This window comes from Euprymna scolopes, chromosome 34 (genome assembly GCF_053919585.1).
Source record: "Euprymna scolopes isolate OS-2025 chromosome 34, ASM5391958v1, whole genome shotgun sequence".
In the NCBI taxonomy this organism is placed as follows: domain Eukaryota; kingdom Metazoa; phylum Mollusca; class Cephalopoda; order Sepiida; family Sepiolidae; genus Euprymna; species Euprymna scolopes.
In genome coordinates, this window is record NC_136515.1 from 18,852,222 (window position 1) to 18,876,059 (window position 23,838).

General features: G+C 37.7%; 1 protein-coding gene across 11 annotated transcripts in view; it reads left to right on the plus strand.

Moving 5' to 3' along the window:
* The window catches only part of LOC145259106 (protocadherin beta-11-like), a 1,732,684-nt gene that overhangs the window by 1,419,018 nt on the left and 289,828 nt on the right, over positions 1–23,838 (plus strand). The window contains exon 1 of one of the 11 annotated variants that reach the window (XM_080116768.1): positions 20,817–22,049. The exons of 9 other annotated variants lie outside the window; for them this stretch is intronic. The gene's annotated coding sequence lies outside the window, so the exon portion shown is untranslated. Of the gene's footprint in view, positions 1–20,816; positions 22,050–23,838 lie in introns of those variants that run through there. One more of the 11 variants, XM_080116765.1, reaches the window with a different exon arrangement.

Genomic DNA, 23,838 nt, shown 5'->3' on the forward strand with positions numbered 1-23,838 from the left:
ATTTTTAGTTCTATACCACTAACGGACTTTATATACCCCGGATATGCCAGCAACTCGGTTTGCTGATGATTATATAGCGAAGGAGTGATAAATGAATAAATAATTAGACATTCTTCCACTCGTACATACTTTTGCTGTTCCGGTCTTTCCACATTGCTCTCGGTTTTTCAAACTTACACACACACATACACACACACACACACACACACACACACATATATATATATATATATATATATATATATATATATATATTGTGTACAGAATGTTGTTAGTTGATACAGATCATTGGTACCGTCGGTTTCAAGCCCGATAATAAGGCCCGTTTAAGGTATCCTTATCAAGCTCTCTTAGGCCAATACTCGTCAGACGAATATTGGCTGACGAGTATTGGCCTAAGAGAGCTTGATAAGGATACCTTAAACGGGCCTTATTATCGGGCTTGAAACCGACGGTACCAATGATCTGTCTCAACTAACAACTTTCTGTACACAAAATATAAATACGCTCTTAAAATTTGGATTTTCCTTTTAATTGAGCACTCTGCTGGAATTCTTTTTCCAAAAAAACTGATCATATATATATATATATATATATATATATATATATATATATATATATATATAATGGACTCTCCCGTCGTGTTCGACGCATGAGGGCCAAAAATTCGCTCTGTTTTACTCTGCCTTCAATGCTTGTGCCGCATGTGTGATACGAGGCCAGCTCTGCTCCCACAAACCAAACCGCACGACTCACAGGATACAGGCTGGGAAGGTGCTCTTCCTACTCTTGCTCTACGAAGATTTGTTGGATTCGATAGCCGTGTGTCAATGTATGTGTTAATGCCCGCAAAACATTTTTCCCTCACAATTTTCTATCCGCAGCATCTTCTTCAAAGGTTTTTGGGTTCAGGCCTGCGTGCTTAAGATTGTGTTTTAGCTTATCCCTATACCTCAGAAACGGACGACCCACATCTCGATTATATATATATATATATATATATATATATATATATATATATATATATATATATATATATATATATATACTAGACTTTTTATCCCGTTAAAACCGTGTGCAAAAGTTATCTGTCGTCGATTTAGAATGTGTGCTTTATGCCAAATTAATGGCTGAATATTGTTAAATTTGCACACATTTTCGCATTAAATATTAATTTCTATTAATCCCTAATTGTGCATTGAAAGGATATTGAGTTCCCTACATTCAATCATAAAAAGGTCCGCACACAGTTTCGGCCTGAATGGCCCAGCAGTTTCTTAAAAAAAAGGGGGGGACTGAAATACTAATTCATATGTATCTCTAACTGTGCATCGAACAGATACTATACTACAGATACTATACTACAGATACTATACTACTACTTAGTTCCCTGCACCTTATCATAAATGTCAATACAAAATTTTAATCAGATTGGCCCAGTAGTTTCCGAAGAAAGAATAGAACTGACATACAGGCGAAGAGTAATTTAATACAGATGTATAGTTCTGGCACTTTTATGTAATGAACCGCATTCATAAATATCTATTGTTTCAGAAATGCAATAAAATAAAATGTTATTTTTTCAATTCCAGTTCAGATCGAATATTTCTTCGCCATTTCTTCAACGCAACGAATATTTCTTCGCCATTTCTTCAACGCAACGATTTCGTATCATCTGAGTGGCCGCATAAAGTTTCATGTAATTAAATACTTTCAATGCAACCAAAATACGAGGACCTCATGTCGATTCAACTTCAATGTTTACACATACGAGGTGCCTTCAATAAGTTTCCTAACTATTTTTCGTATCGGCACTTTTTATTTATAATACACAAATGAAATTCTAGTCCTCTTCGAAGTAATCTCCTCCGGTTGCAATGCACTTGTTGCACCATTCCAACAACTTCTGGAAGGCCCCATGGAAGTCCTCTTGTGTGAGCATCTAAATGATCCTCGTCACAGACTCTTTCATCTCCTTAATTGTCTCATAACGACAACCTCTAAGATTTTCATTGAGCTGAGCGAATACCCAAAAGCCACAGTGATCTGGCCAATAGGGAGAGTGAGGAACTGCACTGGTGTCCATTTTGGTCAACTGGTGCTACCAGACCAGATCAGGCTGTCTATTGGCTTCCTGCGACAAAATACACTTACATTGATTTTCTGTTTTTGTTTTCTATTCTCCTTTGTAAAATTTAATTATGTTCTGCAAAAACAACCCCCCTCTCCTTTCGTTTTCATTCCCTACTTACCAACCCCGTTGCCCCCCCCTCCCTTTTTTTTTGCCCTGTTGGTAGGGCACTAGAATAAGCCGACTGCCCCCTCCCCTGCAGAAGGAAAAAAATCCCTCAATGGGGCAATCAGTTAGCCATGGGTTGCTACCCGTAATGCCTTAGGACGTGATCCTGGTGATTGAGCTAACCTAGACCTGGGTGCATAAAAGTCTAGGCACTGCAACACATTACTTCGGCCCTTACTTTGGCTAGACGTTCTGACAAAACCAAAAACAAAAACAACAGCCCCCTTCCCCCACTTTTTTTTCTTCCCCATACTTCCCGGTCCTGGATATAACCCTAAACTATATCCAGTGGTGAGGCCCCAGCTTGCGGGCTTTGAGGAGTGTGGAGCCACCCTTTAATTGCCATTGCTCCCAGGTCCACTCTGACCCGGAGTGGTAGTACCTGTTAGGGTCCCAACTATGGGTTAAATAGAAACCGACTTGAAAACAACAAATATATTCCATTAAAAAATTGTTCTTCCGAATCTTTGGATTCGGCATTAAATAACCTGAAAAGGGTTGATATGCCGTAAAACAAAAACAACCAACCATCTTGGTCAAATAGTCTGTGATACCCTTGGGACAAACTTCGCACAAATTTTCCGCATCTTCAGTTCCTCGAGAATACTGGTGTGTACAGTTACCACACTGGCATCAAACAGTGCACTTGTCTCTATAGACACACAACGGTCCTTATCCATGAAATTCTTTGACCAATCAACTCTAGTGTTCTGACTCTCTTATTCCTCCCATACATATTATTCTTCCCCACAGACTTCCTGCTGTCTTGAATCTCTTATGCCACTCAAAAACTGATGCTCGATTCATGCAAGATGGCCCAAAAGCAGTCTGAAACATTCTATACGTTTCTGTAGCATTTTTTTTTTTTCAAGTTTAAAACAATTTTACTTCATATCTTTGATCATTCAGAAAGCCAGTCCGAACGAGTGTTTTTTCCAGGTTAACCAGTACAATTCTCGTTCAACAATAAAATATATATCTGGCTTTAACAATAAAAGAAATATATATCTATATATTTTAATTCAAGTATTTTTTTTATATCTGCCGTTGTCCGGGATTCAATTAGACAATCTTAGCATATTTACCCGGTCTTTCTCGGGGCACAGGGGGATCTCAACCCCATCCCCCAATGGGGAGCGAATCGCTCCCTCAAGTCGATCATGTAAGAAAGCAACCTCACGTCCAGATTGCATTTTTTAAATTCACTAGCTGTTATAATCGAGCTTTAGTAGGCCATATTTCAAATCCTGCTGTAGCTGCTCATTTGAACCTGAAATCATAAAAATTAGTCAGTCATCTCATAACATGTATAGCAATAAGATACTGAATTTTCAAGAGTCTTCGAAAATTTTAAATACTTGTACAAAAAAAAGTCTGGAGACTTATTGAAGGCATCTCGGATAAGTGGAACTTTAAATAAGTTAAATTAACTTATTTAGATGTTCGTACCAGTCGGGGATACGTCATCGACATTCTATCCGAGGGTGTGACGTTATAGTTTCTTCTGGCCCTTCTCTGTCGGAGCTTGGCCATAATTCTGCTCAGTCTCAGGGTGTCAAAAGAAGCAGCTTATCCTGCCTTGACAGAGTTCAAAATAGACTTCGTAGCTTAGTGGGGAACGCCATTTTCTCTTTCCTGCAACCTCTTTCTCACAGAAGAGACGTTGCGAGCCTGTTTCTGCTTTATCGTTATTTTCATGGCAAGTGCTCGTCTGAGCTTCAATCTATGGTCCCCCCTCGCTAAACTTTCACAAAAAACACTCGTCTAGCACTAAACCACTATCAATAATTTCCAACACTCTTTATCTGTGCCTAAACCAAAATATAGATTCCACGAACAAAGCTTCTTTCTTAGAACTGCACGTCTATGAAACTCTCTTCTGATTGCCTGTTTTCCAGCTAACTACAATCTGATTGTCTTCAAGTCCAACGTAAACAAGTTCTTGATGAACCTTCCCCCCTAAGTAATCCAATTTACAAAATTCCTACCACTTATGTTTACTACGCTATAATCACATTGACTAATGTATACCCATTAACCCTTATCCTTGAGTGGCCTCCGGGCCTTGATAAGTGGTGATTCCTGTGTAAAAAAGAAAAAAAAAGATCAAATATAAATATTTGTCTCAACCTCGCAATCATCAAGACAATCGCAGTCGTATTTCAAACGTGACATCTTCCCACATCTCCTGACCTATACTAAGTCTATCAACCATCGTTATTTATAGTTTTTTAAGAGTTACATAATATAAGCATTACACCCAATTTAAAAATATTAAAAAATATCAGAATTGCACTGAATACATCCATAGTAATTAGAGGCAAGATTCCCTGGATTTATTTTCTTAAAATCACTTCAAATTTGGGACATATTCAAAAATCAAAATCAGGTAATTAAAATGATCAAAATTAGATAAAGTATTCTAGATACAAGATTTAATAACATTATATCCTTGCAGTGAGATATTGTAACATAGCACGGATACGCAGATGCAAATGCATGTAAAATGACGTCATCGGTAAAGAAAAAAGACCATAAAAGAGAACGATCACGCTAGAGACGCAGAGTGCGTTTGAGATCACGTTAGAGGCGTGGGCGGCGTTCGATATAACGTTGAGATCACGTGGGTAACGTCACGGCCGTAACAATGAGGAAATAAATGTCGTTGAAAAAAAAAAACTAGTTGAAGTTCTTTTCTATTCGTTGCCTGCTTTGCGACTAAAAACTACAACGTGTTGGTTCCCGGAAAACGTTACAATATGAAATTGACGCAAATCTATTTCATTCGAAGAGTTAACTTTTACTTCTCCGGAAACGGGTATTCTTCTAGTATATAGGTTTTTTTTGTTTGTTTTTTTTTGTTTTTTGTTTTTTTACTTATTTCAACTTTCCTTTCCTACTACTACGCCGGCGTATTAATCTACGCCTGTTAAATGCCGCCAATAATTGAGGACTTCCGACTGGAAACATATTTGATTGATAGTCCTGTGCGCATGCGTAACGCGATAAGTATTTTATTACGACGATTCTTGAAGTACTCATCGTTTTTTTTTTTTTTTGTTGTTGTTTTTTATTGTTTGTCCAACTCTTATACAATTAGATTATAACCAGTTAAAGGGGCAATAGACAATTACTCACATAGACATTATCCGACTATGCGGAGTGCATATATGTGTATGTCCCTTTAAAGACCAGAAATTGTCCTCATGTATGTATGCATGTATGTATGTATGTATGTATGTACGTATGTATGTGTGTGTGTGTGTCTGTCTGCATATATGTATGTATATTCGGTTGTGTGAGCTCCTTTACATATTTCAATTGTTAGTTTGTTTTTGTTTTTATATTTTTTTCTGTTATTTATTTATGTTTTCATTCCACGTTGCATTGTCTTTCCAGACAATAGAATAAATATATCGGTTAGACTAGGGGTGGGGGAATTACTAAAATTGTGGGGAGGGGGTAGAGGTGATTTCTTCTCTTTTCTACAACCCTTTTTTCACAGGAAAGACGTTACTAGTCTCTCTTTCTACTCTTTCTTGTATCCCCTAACTATATACTTTATTAGAAACTTATCTTAGACAAACTCTTATAATATGTTTAACAAGGGATTTTTATACTGAGCCCCCCAAATCAACAATTAATGATCATATCTCTGTTTATTTTGCAGTGGGAGTTTAGTTCTGTGCAGTTCTAGAAGATCCACCCTCCCAAGACTTGCTTTCTCTCTTTGAGAAGGGGTTAGTTTATTGCTAATCGCTTAAGGCGCCCTCGCCGGAGAATGCCAACGGGGCTGCCCAGGCACTTTTTGCAGGTTAGAGTGCCCCTCCTCGAGGAGCGCTGGCTTCCCAATCCCACTTTACGACCCTGGTGTTCTTGCAGTGGGAGAGAATTAAACTTTTTTTTTTATGTTTCTTGTATATGTCTTATGTTTTTATTTTTATTTAATTTATTTTTTTTTGAGGATTTCTAAAATGTTTCGGACTGCTGTTCTCATCGTGGATCATGTTCTAACAACGTTTCGGCCGATGTAACTTCTGATCTCCTTCACGTGCATCTTGTCGAACTCGGGAATTTTTTCTGTCAAACTCGGGAATCTATACGGAATTTCGAACGGAACCCTTTATATTTTGTATGAATTTCGAACTGAACTCACAGGGGTAGCATGCTCTCGTTCCGCAAGATATTACCGTGTATAAGTCTCGTGTAATTCGCAGTTTTTTAGTATCGCCTTTTATGTGGGTTGAACCTTCAACTCACAGAAGAATTGCACCGAGAACTGATTATTAATTAGCACTTACGGACAATTCTAGTATGAATTTTAGGAACCTTTTAGAACCTATTTTTACATTTAGATGTACAGTCCTAATATATATCGCTATAGATGGCGAGTTATTACTATCTAGTTTTGCATATATATATATATATATATATATATATATATATATATATATATATATATATATATATATATATAATTATAAAAATCAAATAACTTTGTAACGGGTGTTGTAAACCAACATCCGGTTTACGACTTCCGGTTGTGCATGCGTACATAGACATAAACCCATAACAGCGTAAACGAATAAACACAAATCGCTGAACCGGTTTCGTACGAAAAAACGGACGTCCTTAGAAAAGCGAATATCATAAATTTATTGAATAAAAAAAAATTCAAGATATGGTAAGCCAACGCAAAACGTGATTACAAATAATATGTACAATCATCGACCTGTTTAATATATACGATATATAATATACTAAACAATCAACGCAACAATAAAACGTATTGTTTTACTGTGTAGGTTTTCAGCGACCCAATTTTTTCGCGGTTAAAGTATCTAAATAAACAATTGTTAATACGTTCTGTTTTTTTTTATTTTACATCGTTCATTTCCGTATTACGTTTAAGTTATTTTAACGCAAATTTCTTACAAATAAATCTACTTTAACCCGTTGATAACCATAAGAGCATTTTACAATTACGATTTACACACCGCCTTCCTTTTTTATTTATTCTCCATTTTTTAATACACCTTTCTTAAAAACATTCATATACATTTTCTTCTACACAACCAACATAAATAAATAACCCCGAAAATATGTTGTTGTTTTTTTTAATTGCGTTACAAATAAATAATCAACGCGACAATAAAACGTACGGTGTATGTTTTAGCGTCCTAATTGTTTTTGTTTTTTTTTAGCATTTAAATTAAAAGATATATCAAAATTTGAACTTAACTTTAAGTATTATGGTATCTGTTCAGTGCACATTTACCTATAAGTATGGCAAACCACTTATAATCCAATGGCTGTAAGTTTCTTTTTTTTTTTTTAAATAAACAATTATAAACGGAACGACTCATAGAAATCTATCTATTTTCTTTTTTCATTTTAATATACTTTCTTAGAAATGTTTCTGTTATGTCACAAAAAATCTATTTTCTTTACGTCACAAGTGTCACGCTCATACATTAATTCCATAGCTAACCCACACTGACCAAACGGGTCACGGGTAGTCTAGTATATATATATATATATATATATATATATATATATATATATATATATATATATAATTAGTAATTATAATATTTTTTATTTTTATTTATTTTGTATATATATATATATTTATGCATATATACATATATTTTATAACTTACTACCTAGCTCTACCTACGTATTGAGCACTGTTTAAGTAAATACTTAAAGTTACGAAAGTATAGATTTATGCGTAAACTTTAAGTATTTATTTCAAAAGTGCTCAATACGTAGGTAGAGCTAGTTAGTAATTTATAAAATATATATGGCGATTAAGCTACACTGAATGTTCGATAGCGATACAAAATAGTTTCAAAACTAACAAAAACAATAGAAAATAAACAAATAAATTAAATAAACATCAATACACATAAACGATCACACATATATGTATGCATATATATATATGTATATATATGTGCATATATGTATGTACACATATGTATATTTATATATATAAAAAAAAGAAAAGAAAATGTCTGCCTTAAACCACTAAACTAGTTTTAAAACAGATCCTTTGTTCGATAAAATGCATGCCCATTGGCTGATAGGAAGGGGCGCGGTGGATACTAGAAATCTGATTGGCTAACTAAAATCCTCAACAGAAGAGGACCATATAAAAACGATAAACAACAACAGAATTCGCGCATAATCCTGACGAATCCTAGAGTGGATGAAACGCCGAATATTCAGTGTAGCTTAATCGCCATATATATTTTATAAATTACTATATATATATATATATATATATATATATATATATATATATATATATATATATGCGAAGTCGTAGTTTTTTGTATAGATATTTTCTACTACAAAGTGGTGATCCTTTATGCAGTGGGCAGCCACCCGGATCAAAACAAAACACTGCATGACTGCAGTAAACCAACACAGGTGGAGACAAATAGACTCCCCCCAATCTGCCCAAAGTGCAAGCCCCCCCCCCAGGACACAGACCACCTGATCCTACACTGTCCAGTTATCCGACTGGAAGGAGACTCTGCGACAGTCCATCTATACCCCTGATAAACCCGACAAACAGCTAAATCTCACCCCTTCACAGTGGAGATCCTTAGATGTAAGAGAGCCTTCTACTCCAGTAGTTTCTTCCCCAGAACCGCAAGACTTTTGAATTCCCTTCCAGATCCCTGCTTCCTCAACTGTACTGACATGCAGAAGTTCAAGTGTAACGTGAACAGACATCTTGCTGCCCAACTCCCTACATAGTATCCCTGTAGCTTATGTCCCTGATAGTAGCCCCCTACGTCAAAGTGGCAATGGGCCTTGTTTGGGGTGAAAATGTAATAAAAAATTTAAAAAAATCTACATGAAGATAATTTCTCGAGACTGCCTAACAAATAGCGGTATAGAGGTCTAACCCGTACGATGCTATAACTACTAGGGTACAACACTAGCGGGGGTAAGGGCTTCTCTTTCGTCCTCAAGTGGTTCTTGGCCTTGATAAGTGGTGACTCAACAGTAAAAGAAGAAATAGTTGTTCTTTTTTTTTTACAAAACTTGGTCGAATTTGTTTGATTTTTTTTTTTTTATGTTAATGCCGATTCGTGACTTATAAATTTACTCGCCATAGTTTTCAAATTGTTTATTTTGTTTTTGCAACTCCTGTTGTTTAAAATAACATTAATTCTAAACGTTTTGCGAGGGATTATTGTTTATGCTTTTCACTAAACCTATCTGATCAAGCAGTTCCCCGATTTCCGGTTTTAGGAGATTCGTCCTCGGTGGATGGAACTATTCCCGGAAATGGTGTCGATTTTGTGCATGGATGAAACGATTTATTTTTTATTAATTATTGCGCAAGATAAAAGAAAGAACGTTTATACGCGACTCTTCCGAAAGAGGGATGGGGGGATAGAAACGGACTAACAGACTGATTGATAGAAAGAGAGAGAGAACAAGAGAGAGATGTAAGGTAAGGACAGACAGCGAGAGAGAGACTGGGAAGGGATGAGATAGAGAGACGGGCAGATAAAGAGAAAGAGAGAACGACGGAGACGTGTAGTATAAGAGTGAGAGAGAGAGAATAATAGATAGATAGATAGATAGATAGATAGATAGATATAGAGGGAGACAGAGAGAGGATGATAGAATGAAATAGAGAGACAGAGAGGTAGGTAGCAAGACAGTGGGAGCGAGAGGTGTAGGATGAAAAAGAAAGAGAGGATGGATAGATAGAAACTATGATAGATAGAGAGAGAGAGGGGGGGAGAAAGAGATAGATAGATAGATAGATAGATAGATAGATAGATAGATAGATGTGAGAGAAAAGGTGAAGGAAGAGAGATAGGCAGACAGATAGATGATGAGAGAGAGAGGTAAGATGGGAGATAAACAATTATATATATATATATATATATATATATATATGAACATTACCCCCTCTCACTTACTATATAAATATATACATAGAGAGACAGACAGACAGACAGACAGACAGACAACGAATGATAGACGTATATACGGACAGGGCGAGAGAAAGTGAGGATGAGATATAAGGAAGAGAGAGATGGACGCGAAAAAGGTGATGGGCGATAAAGAATGAAATTTCAAGCAATACTAAAATAAAAAATTCAAACATAGTGACGTGCAAGTCACGTAGCGGCGAGCAACACACGCACACAGACACATGAGAAGTGGTCACGTAACTTTTTATTAATACGGAGATGAGGCAAATTAATTTGGAATGCAAATGAATACAAATAACGACCGGCGGGGGAAGGGCGGGGCCGGCTTTGCAACGGAACACACACAGCACACTTTAAAGGACGTTTTCTTTGTTTCTTCACGATCAAGAGGATTTCACACCAAAAATGCACGTGCGTCTATGCCTGAGAGAGCGCAAGAGAGAAAGAGAGCGAGACCGACACAAAGAGGTAGAGAAAAGGGCGAAAAGAGTGAGAGAGAGGCGAATCTATTCACATATACACACACATACTTACACATGTATATAAGTATGTACTATGTATGTAAGTATGTGTGCATGTGTGCGCACTTCCATTTTATCATGCAAAAGTTAGTAAAACATGTACTTTTATTCTAATCCTCTGAGTGAAACCAATGTGATGAGAACTAAGAGAACAAATCGCAATAACCAGCTTAAAACTACCTTGCCGCCTGAAATAATAATAATAATAATAATAATAATAATAATAATAATAATAAGGTATAATTCTAAGGTACCCCACATGTGACCCTGCGTTCTGACCCCCGATCTCAACCAAAGTGGAACACTGCGAAGAGGAGATGCTATTCCATTCGCTTTGCACAGCCTCCTACAGTTTGTCGTTATTCGAAAATGTTTTTCCAGCCAATACACGAGATATTATGGACCAAATATTCTAGATTGGGTTTAAATCGGGGCTTTGACCTGGCCAAAATATCACATTTATGTAATTATCAGAAAATATCATATGCTACTGGTACCATGTAACCTAGTACTACCTGTCTAGGGAGGAGGGTGGCTAGCCTCCCAGAAGGATTAAAAACAAGACTTTTCAAAGGGCGTACGAACCCTCCTGTTTGGAGGGTCAACGACCAACTAGCACCATGCATATATGTGTGTGTGTGTGTGTGTGTGCGTGTGTGTGTGTGTGTGTGTGTGTGTGTGTGTGTGTGTGTGTGTGTGTGTGTGCGCCTATAAGCACCGGTCGCATGGGTGGTGTGATTGTTTATAACTAAATGTTTATAATAGGAAGTTTCCCTGGATTTGTCGATGCATATGTTGTTGGGTGGGTGTTTGTAAATATACAGATGCATCTGTGCATCTATGCGGGTTCATGGAGGCTTTTAAGATGTGTATATGTGTTTATGTATATATTTCTACATAGGCGTATGCTGGTTGGTGCATGGATACGGATGTGCTTTTCTGCGTGTTTATGAATATAGGTGCGTGCGGGTATAAGCATATACATATGTGTGTATATACGTGTGTGTGTGTGTGTGCGCGCGCGCGATCGGTTCCATAACGCGATTCAGTGCATCTCTTGGTCTGTCATCCACCACCACTGCGGAACCGATCACCCAAGGGCTTGACAGATGTACGGAAGTGTAGCTGTCAGTCAAGACTCTGTGCTGGCCTCCAGGCGGATGCCACTGGAAACTGAACTTCAGGCTAACAGTGCAGGGATCTATGGGAAGCTCAATCCAGACAGAAAAAACAAAAACTGTGACGCTCTGTTAAGGCAGTTTGAGAAAGTTGATAACACTCATTCTGGCTAGTCACTGCGACCAATGAGCTGCCGACTCGTCCTGGGCAATTCTTGCCAGTCTGGCGTACTCCATTGGAGGAGAGGGGTGAAATGGCAACTGACAAAACCTACTTCATCCTTAAACTATCTTGTCAGCAAATTCCTTATGAACCATGTAACGAAAACAGAAAAAGAACTCTTACTGGCAGGGCGTCGCCCAGGATAATAAGGTCCAGAATGCACCCAACTTCAAGTTTGCATCGTGGAACGAACGATGCTTGACAGGTCTGATTCGGCAAGACCAGAAAGGAGAAATGCGATTATATCGTGTGAATTAGAAAAATATATCATCGATATTGCTGCCCTGAGTCAATTCAGGTTCAAAGAAGGCGGTTCAATTAGAGAGTCCGGCTACACCATTTACTGGAGTGGCAAGGCCTCTAGTGAGAGAAGCGAGTCCGGTGTCGGACTAGCCATCAAAACCGGGCTAGTGACGCAACTGATAGAAGTGCGCCATACGATAAATGAGAGGCTGATGACACTCAGGCTACCTTTATCAGAAGACCGTTGGTGTACCCTGATAGCTATATATGCTCCGACTATGACAAACTCTCAGGAAACTATTGATATATTCTACCATCAGTTAGACAGTACACTTGCATTCGTACCAAAACCGAATAAGATCATACTCATGGGAGACTTTAACGGCAGGGTAGGACAGGATTATATCACCTGGCCCAGACCACTAGGGAAGTATGGATGCGGGAAAGTCAACTCAAATGGGGAGCTCCTCCTTTCACTTTGCACTGAGCATCAGCTTTGCATCACCAACACCTTCTTTAAACACAAGCCTGTTCACAGGAACTTCTGGATGCACCCTAGAAGTAAACATTGGCACCTCATTGACTTCGTCATCACTCGTCAACGTGACCTCCCAGATATCCTGGACACGAGAGCAATGAGGGGAGCAAACTGCAACACTGACCATATTATGATCCGGACACAAGTGATATTTAAACTGAGACGCAAAATAAAGATAAAGAACCCCCCTCCTAAGAAACTGTATGTCAACGGCTTGAAACGTCAAAATGTAAGAGAAGAGCTGATGAATGTTCTCAAAGAGACTTGCTGAACCAACCGGAGATGTAAACTCAGATTGGCTGCCCTTCAAATAAACTGTTTATGAAACATCCAAAAAGTGTCTCAGGCTGGTCGGGAAACGTCATGAGGACTGGTTCGATGAGAACTGCGAAGAAATCAAGCAACTCATCAACCAGAGAAACACTGCAAGAAGTTCAATGTTGTTCAGGAACAATAGATCCATCAAAGCAAAGTACGCTAAGGCAAACAGCAAGCTCCAGAGCAGATGTAGGGAACTTAAGTTGGTGGATGGATAAGGCTGCTGAACTACAGATTCTGGCTGACACCAATGACATGAAGGGTTTCTATGGGAGTATGAAAGCAGTCTGGGGCGCAAATGTGAACCATTCCGATCAACTACTTGCAAGCGATAATTCCACTCTCCTCACTGACAAATGTGAACTTCTAAAACGATGGACTGAGCATTTCAAAACATTGCTAAACGAAACGCCAGACATTGACAAATGAGCAATAATCTACCTGGAGCAGTTCCCGACACAGCACTGGATGGACAGATGCCCTGACTCAGATGAAATCTGCAAAGCAGTGCTGATGTTGCAGGATGGCAAATCAGCTGGGTATGACAGCATATACCCTGTGATCATCAAGCGAGGAGGACAAAAACTACTTAGCACTCTCTGCACAATCATACAGAGTGCCTGGACCACTGCAACTGTCCCTCAAAATTGGAAAGACGCACAGCTAGTGGCCATATTCAAAAGGGAGATCGCAGGCTGTGCAGTAACTACAGAAGTATATCACTGCTCTCAGTCCCTGGGAAAGTGTTCGCTCGTGTTCTCCTGAACAGGTTTACAGCGCACGCTGAAATCTTGCTGCCTTAGGCACAATGTGGATTCCGTGCAAACAGAGGCACAGCGGATATGATCTTCTCACTCAAACAGATCCAGAAAAAGTGTATGGAGCAAAATATGGAGCTGTACATGATCTTTGTGGATTTTACGAAGGCTTTCGACACGGTGGATCGAAGCACTCTTGGGGAAGTCTTGCTGAAGCTTGGCTTTCCTGCACACTTCACCAGCCTTGTCAGAGCCCTTCATTCAGACATAAAAGCCACAGTTAAGCTGAAGGGTGAGCTCTCCGATCCGTTCGACGTGCAGAATGGTGTCAGACAGGGCTGCGTCCTCGCTCCAATCCTCTACCTGTCAGTTGTGCTTCGTCATGCCTTTAGAAATTGTGATACGGGTATTTTATACGATCTAGGCCAGGAGCAGACCTTCTTAATGTCAATGCATACATGTTTGCTGGTGACACCGCATTTGTAGCGCATAGTCACGAGAATGCTCAGAACTTAATAACTCGCTTCGCAGGATCAGCCAAGGCCTTCGGATTGAAGATTAACATCAAGAAAACCGAAATGATGTACCAACAATCCTCTGGATCACCAGCAACAAACCAGCTAATTAAGATTCAAGACCAGGAGCTTTACAATGTCAGCAAATTCAAATACCTAGGGACCACGGTCATGAACAACAAAATGGACGAGGAGATTTCTACAAGAATGGCTAACGCCTCCAAATCCTATGGAAAACTCAAACAGAAATACTGGCAAAATAAAGACCTGACTTTCAGAACTAAATGCTTGGTGTACCGCGCCATCGTCCTCTCGTCACTCTTATACGGTGCAGAAACTTGGCCAGTGTACAAACTGGTAGCCTGCAAGCTCAATACCTATATGATGAGACACCTCCGGCAGATTTTAAATGTCAAGTTGTATGACTTTTGCAGCAACAGGGAGATCCTATCACAAGCTAACCTTCCAAGCATGTATGACCTACTCATCTGGAAAAACCTGAGATGGGCCTGGCACGTAAACAGAATGGAGAACTCCCGACTACCAAAACAGATACTGTTTTCACAACTGGAGGATGGGGTACGAGGCATAGGCAGACCTAAGCTCAGGTTTCGTGACACCGTCAAATGAAATCTAAAGGACAGGTTGATCGCTACTGGAAGCTGACAGACCCTCAGTCGCGACCGTGACAAGTGGAGAATGATGGTTTACAGGAAGTCGTCTTCGGACACGAAGGACAGCACATGATGATGATGATGATCAGAAAACCATTTTCTTGTGACTTTAGTAGTGTGTGCAGAGGCATCATCATGTTGAAGAATAATGTTCTTGGGTATTCCTAGCTTCTGGATACTTGGTAACAAATGTTCGAATGTATTACTTTGCATTGATTGACTTCTCATATCTAATAATTTCCCCAACTCCTGCTGCAATAAAAGTTTCCCATACCATTATCCCTTCATTCCCGTATTTAACTGTCGATTTTATGCAACTTGACGAAAATCTTTTTCCGGTTCTTCGACTGTACTGTTCGGGAGCATCGGGAGCATCACTTACAAGACAAAATCTTGATTCATCTAATCAGGAAACATTCCTGAATCAGTCTGTATTTTTCTTGCCATAACACGAGAAAAATCTCTTTCTATCATTGATGTTCTTCTTAGATAAAAATGGCTTCTTTGCACACCTTTTAGAAGAAAATCCCATTTCTTTCATTCGTCTAGATATTGTATATCTAGAAAGATAGTTTTCAGTCCCTAGTTTGAATTCTTAGTTATGGTCAACATAAGTTTTCTTTCAATCCTTCAAAACAGTTAATTAAAGCTTGTAGTGGTCCTTTAAAGTGGATGCTCTAGGGCGACCAGATCCAGATTTGTATTTTACCAAGCGTTCGACTTCGAACCTTCGACCAATTCGCTTCACTACAGAAAGAGATGTTTTCACATTTTCTTTTCTTAAAATATCAAAAATCTGCTCGTAAATCATTTCATTATTTTTTTTGTTTTTTTTTTACATCCTTACCAAGATGCGGTCTTACCATTTTTAGGATTCATTTTTCCACTTATTATTATATGCTATAATAATAATGATCTGTAAAATAGACATTTTCAGTAAAAATTAATAAAAATTTATAGAAAAATGTTTAAAAATCGATTTCTAACATCTTTCACGCTTAGCCAATTTTCTTGGGGGGGGGGCTCATGAGTGTACATAAACACACGCTCGCATATATATATATGTGTGTGTCTTTGTGTGTGTGTGTATATATATATATATATATATATAAATTTCTTTGATTTTAAAACTAAACTAGTAGAAAATATATATGCATATAAGCAAGCAGAAGTATAATTGTTAACCATGTTTGCTTAAATTAAATGAATGCTACCTAAAAACGAGAATATATATATACATATATATTGTATACAGAAAGTTGTTAGATGAGATACGTCATTAGTACCGTCGGTTTCAAGCCCGATAATTAGGACCGTTTTAGATATCCATATCAAGCTCTCTTCAGCCAATACTCATATAGATCAGAGATGAGTATTGGCTGAAGAGAGCTTGATATGGATATCTAAAACGGTCCTAATTATCGGGCTTGAAACCGACGGTACCAATGATTTATCTCATCTAGCAACTTTCTGTATACGCTCTTATTTTTCGGATTTTCCTTTTAATTGAGCACTCTGCTAGATTTCTTTCTCCAAATATATATATATATATATATATATATATATATATATATATATATATATATATATATATATAAACATTAAAACGTTAATATTTTCCAGAGGTAAAGTAACCAATGAATGAGGTTAATAGAGAAGTAGGGTACGATATACTTTCTATTTGTTTTTAAATAAGCAATAATATTTCGCTACACATTCATGGGCATGTTTCAGCCAACTAGTTACTAGTAATCAGAAACTTCTTCAGGCCATATTACTTATACAAAAGATAAGTTTGTAATGAGAATATCTTAATTTTTCAGCGTCATAGGTTCTGTCACATGTTAAAAATAAGAATAAGAAATAAAATTAAGGTATATATATATGTGTGTGTGTGTGTGTGTGTGTGTGTGTGTGTGTGTGTGTGTGTGCATACCGTCTAACAAATGATTGGTGGATTGTAGACGAGCTATCTATAGATAACTGTTTCGTCGTCAACTATTCATAAATGTGTTAAGACGAGATTCGAAACCCGACAGGCGGATCACAATTTAGAACTGTATACGTTATATTAACAAATCCGTTACGCATTAAAAAAGTCTATCTATCTATCTATATCTCACTATATATATATATATATATATATATATATATATATATATATATATATTTTATTTTATATATATATAAATTATTATATATATATATATATAATAAAATAATTTATATATATATAAAATAAAATAATTGATATATATATAAATGTTTGTGTGTGTGTAGTTATGTATTTATGCACACATGTGCGTGTGTGGTCTTTGTTTTCTACAAACACACACACACACACACACACACACACAAACACACACGTACACATACACACACGCACGCGCACGCGCGCACACACGCACACACATACAAACACGCACGCGCACACACACACACACGCACATGCACACACACACACACATGCATATGCACAACCACCACCATAACCCTGAAACGCACATATAAACTTTGTGGTCATTGGTTCGAATTCTTGCATAGTCAGTCATGATGAGCCGTACTGCAAAACACGTGTCCTTGGATAACTATATTACCTATAAATAAATAAACATAAATAAACATAAATAAATAAGTATACGGGTGTGTGTGCGTGTGTAAGAGTATTAGAAAGTGTCCGAGAGATAATGTGTGCGATGTCTATGGATGCGGATTTTTTAAAATACAAAATCAGTTATTTGAAGAAAGGTATCAACGTTGTTAACAATACGTATGATGCGTATGGCTAACAACGTTAGTCTTCAAGTACACACGTGCGAACTTGTGTTGTCCAACACTGTTACACACGCGCGTTCGCGCGAATGCACGCACATACACGCACGTCGTACGCGCATACAAAGCTGCGTATAATCGCCCACCTGCATTCGAAAGCATATTTGTCTGCTTGTTCTTCTATCAGTGTTTTCAGTGGCACGAACACGCGGACACGCAGCACGGCACACACACACACACGCGCACGCGCGCAGTTCGGTAGCGGCTTCTAGTCGACGTTCACCAACGCACATGTTTTAAGGAGAATGTGATATGCGTAGCCACCCCCCTCTGTCTCTCTCTCTCTCTCTCTCTCTCTCTCTCTTTCTCTTTATACATATATCTAGGTGTGTACGTGTCTCTTTCTATTTCTGTATGTGTATGTGTGCGTCTCTTGTTTTCCATATATCTCCCTGCGCCTACTTCCCCCCCCCCTGTCATTGTCCTTTTTTTTACCTAACGACATGCGTCCTTTAACGGATGAGCTCATTCCATCCTCTCCTCCAAAACTCACTCACTATCTCTCTCCCTCTCCCTCTCTCTCTCTCTCTCTCTCTCTCTCTCTATTCTATCTCTATCTCTCTCTCCAATATTAATTATTTGCTCCCGCCCTCTCTTTTTTCTCCATTCCTCTCTTTCTCTCTCTTTCTATCTATCTATGTATCTATCTATTTATCTATCTATTTATCTATCTATCTATCTTTAAATAATCATTCTTTTCAATTTCACCAGTCCGCTCTTTGACTAAATTACTTTCTCCACTAAGTCTTTGTCTCTCTTTTACACTGACAGACAAAGGCTGTCTCTTCCCTCCCTCTCTCTCTCTCTCTCTCTCTCTCTCTCTCTCTCTCTCTCTCTCTCTCTCTCTCTTATGTGTGTATATATATAATATATATATATACTTTTTATTTTATATAAGCATGAAGTATATATATATATATATGTGTGTGTGTGTGTGTGTGTATAGTTATATATATATATATATATATATATATATGATATATATATACACTTTTTATTTTACATAAGCATATTTTACATAAGCTTTTATGCAAAATAAATTTTTAAAAAGTACATATCTGGCTTAAATTTGGTATTGAGTACTTTTGTATTAACCTCATTAAATTCAAACAATATATATATATATATATATATATATATATATAAGTGAATGTGTCTCTGTGTGTGTGTGTGTGTGTGTGTGTGTGTGTGTGTGTGTGTGTGTGTGTGTGTGTGTGTGTGTGTGTGTGTGTGTGTGTGTGTGTGTGTGTACATTTCCCTACGAAATAATTCTGACAATAAGTCTACAGACTCAAAATTTGATATACAGGGTACTGAGATTTGGGAAAATCTATGTGATCGGTCTTCGGCCAGAAATTTGGCTGTTAAGGGGTCAAAGTTCAACGATTTGACCTTTGAGAACTCTACCAAACTCCTGCCGACAATTTTGGGCATAAACACTTGAAATTTTAGATAAAGCTTCCTTGGACATGGATCTAACTTAATAACTTTATTTAAGCCCAAAACAATAAATGTTAAGGAGTCATAATAGGGGTCAAAGTAACAAATGCATGTATATATATATATATATATATATATATATATATATAGCTATGGATATACTTAATAACTCTCTCTTTCTCTTAGTACTTACCTATCATTCTCTCTGTCTCTCTCTCCCTATGTGTGTGTGTGTGTGTGTGTGTGTGTGTGTGTGTGTGTGTGTGTGTGTGTGTGTGTGTGTGTCGCGTTGTCTATGTGTGCGTCGCGTTGTCTAAATAAAATGCTTTATTTTCCGTTTTTATTTACCTGTCTTCTGGAGAGGGCTAAGTGTGAAACAAGAGCGGTCGTTTCTTGCGGCCATTTCTTACGGCCGTTAGTAATAGACCCTCAGCTCTCTCTCTCTCTCTCTCTCTCTCTCTCTCTCTCTCTCTCTCTCTCTCTCTCTCTCTCTCTCTCTCTCTCTTCTGTCCATCTGTTTGTCTGTTTGTTGGCCAACCTACCCCCTATTTAACATTGTTTCCTCTCACTTTCTCTCCCCCTTTATTTTGCGCTCTTTCTCTCCCTTCTTTCTCTCTCTCTCTCTCTCTCTCTCTCTCTCTCTCTCTCTCTCTCTCTCTCTCTCTCTGCTTCCTGTTCCCACTTTTAAGGCTACAACCCGGAAACTTTAGGCTACCGTTTATCTTTTCCCTCTCTCGCTTCTTTTCTTCTTCTTCTTTTTCTGTTTCTTCTTCCTCCTCTTCCACCTTCCCCCACCTGTCACAACACTAATTTCAGAATAATTAATAGCGGATGACAACTTTTACCACCTCCCTCACGTCCCACAACCGCTCGCCCCCATCCCTACTGCGCATCTTTTCTACCCATTTCCCACCCAAGCTTCCCGTACCCCCTTCAGCCTCGCCAACTCAATCCAGATTTCTCATAAAGATATATTCTCTCCCTCCCCTCGTCCTTTATAAGCCCATTACCGTCCTTTTCATAACAGAAGGTTGGAGGAGGGTACTAACTTCCCACATGGACTGAAAAGTCGTTTCCTCAACATGCACTCCCCTTCCCTAACTTCTACCCCAAACAGTACTCGACCCTCCTCACGGACACTACCCTATCCCCCGTTCAAGCCCCTCTCCCCCATCTTTCTCTCTCCTATATCTTTGGAGTCCACCCTCCTCAGTTTGGGACCATTCAGCTGTGGAGATACAATTTTGAAAACATTAAATCTTTCTTTTTTATTTTCTCTTTCTCTCTCTCTCTCTCTCTCTCTCTCTCTCTCTCTCTCTCTCTCTCTCTCTTTCTCTCTCTCTCTCTCTTTATCTCTCTGTCTATCTGTCTATCGCACGCACACGTACGCATGCACGCGCGTCTACCCTCGTTCTATCTATTCCTTTCTCTTTCTCTCCCTCTCCCTCTCTCTGTCTCCCTCTTTCTCTCTCTCTCTCTTTCTCTCTTTCTTACACACACATTCTCTCTCTCTTTCACTCGCTTTCTTTTCTTTTGTAATTGCCTTCCACAGAGGTTGTTACTCACTATATATTTACTATGACAAACAGATTGGCGATTTCGTATTTTATTTTTGTATTTTGTTTTTGTTTGCGAAGGGCGCGCCACGCCACAAACACTTGAAATACAGAATACAATATTTACACACGCGCGTGCGCGCACGCACGCACACATACACACACATACACACACACACACACATACACACACACGTTATAGATTTTTAAAACAAACATGAAAAAGAAATAAATTAAAAGAAGTAAGGACACGGCTTGGTCCTCCTCGAAGAAGGGAATTCCTCAAAAGTTGGTCCACAACAAACGGCAACGACGAAGAAAGAAAAGGAAGAAAACGAGGAAAGGGGAGAGGGAAAAAAAGGGGGAAAAAACTCACACACACAAATGCAGCGATAACATTATAGCAGCGCGCACTTGCTGCTCACGTCAGCTATCATACGCGCAACGCAGACCAATAAACGAACACTTGTAGGTAACAAAGTCGACGAGGAAAGAAGAGGATAGCAACAATCACTGCGGATTATCATTATTATTACGATTGTTATCCTCATCATTAATCACGATCGTTGATTCTACCAGCATCATCAAAGCTGCCTCCCAAGTTCGCATCTCTTTTTTTTTCTTTTTTTTTTTTTTTATTATTATTATTCCTAGAGGGAACCGTTCCAAGCACCTGTAGTGAAATGTCAACTTTGAATCCGTCGGCTTCTTACACTGTTTTCAGGGATTTACGAGTTCTTCTCCAACTTTGACGGTTCCTATTTCATGCTCGAAAATGCCAGTTTCATACATTGTGTGTTTGGGGTGTTACTCGTCTCTTCTTGTGGATTTAATCGAAAACGATGAGTGCGACCGTAAGCGTTCACCATCATCGTCAGTGTCGTCATCATCGTCATCGTCGTCATCTTTATCATCATCATTAGTGTTTTGATGACACGCATCGGTATGATCGTGACGATATGTGATATTTCTGTTTTGGATATATTTGAAAATTATTTTTGCAATGGAATGTTATCCGGGGTTTATATTTTTTACCTGAAAAAGGTAAGCTATTTCACGTTCATTTTCGAAATCGTTCAAAATATATGTTGTTTTTAGCCTGGCGGATTACCTCGAGAAGGAAATGCATACGTTTCTGTTTAGCTTACTTACCATAAGAATGTGTGTGTGTGTTCGCGCGCACGCGCGTGCGTGTGTGTGTGTGTGTGTGTGTGTGTGTGTGTGTGTGTGTGTGTGTGTGTGTGTGTGTGTGTGTGTGTGTGTGTGTGTGTGTGTGACACGTCCTTAAGCGTGAATAGTGCCGATACGTCTAGCCAAACCGATGAGCCGTACATGGCAAATTACTTCCGGGGCGAAACATAGGTTTTTTGCGTAGCTTATTTGCTACAAGTATATTTTTACGCAATGTGTGTGTATATATATATATATATATACATTGTATAAAATATATATACACATATATATACATATTTATATATGTATATATATACATTGTATAAAATATATATACACATATATATACATATTTATATATGTAAATATATACATATTTATATATGTATATATATATACATATATATATACATATATATACATATTTATATATGTATATATATACATATATATATATATGCATATATATACATATTTATATATGTATATATATACATATATATATATGCATATATATATACATAACTGCTTCATTTACTCACATAAAATTAATATAGGAAAGTAGAAATTTATGTGCGTAAACTTTAAGTATTTACTTCAACAATGCTCAATACGTAGGTAGAGCTAGTTAGTAATATATATGGCGATTAAGCTACATTGAATATTTCGCGTTTCATCCCCTCTAGGATTCTTCAGGCTTATGCCATCTGTATTTTATAACTTACTATATATATATATATATATATATATATATATAGAGAGAGAGAGAGAGAGGAGGGGAGGGCACATGCATGTGTTTATATATATGACAGGTCGTCAATAATGAATAATGTCGATACGTCTTGCCATACTGATGAGTCGTACATGACAGAAAAGAGAACTCTAGATTACTACATCATATAGTTAAATTCGTTTAAGGTATCATCGCAAATAAACAAATAAATGTCGATTATATATTATTATTATTATTATTATTATTATTATTATTATTATTATTATTATTATTACAAATAATATTGTAAATTAATTCGATCGGCAATCGATTCCTGCGTTTTCATGTAAGCACTCGAACTTCAGCCTGTTTGGCTAAATAATATCAAGTGTTCTGCAGCCGATGCAATTGCAACGGTTATACTATTCTGTAGCGAACTTGTGTTGATGTTCAACGGCTGGTATCGATAGTCGATCGAATCAAAGTATAATTGGTATCCGTCATAAAATGTTACGCTCTTACGTGCGCAATTGAACAATCTGGTGCACTTTCTTATTGAGCAACACTTGCTTCACTGTAAACGCCTTGCTTCAGACACAGTTACATGCGGTATATATATATATATATATATATATATATATATATATATATATATATATATATATATATATACTAATAGGTTCTTTCTCAAACCGCTATATATATATATATATATATATATATATATATATATATATATATATATATATATAGCGGTTTGAGAAAGAACCTATTAGAGTAAAGCAGCCTTCCTACATCTGAGGATATCCACAATAAAGATTCTCGATCCCCCCTTGATACACCTGCTTGTCTATCGTAACTGAAGAGCTGTGATACAGCGAAACACTTTGTCTGTGAATATATATATATATATATATATATATATATATATATATATATATATATATA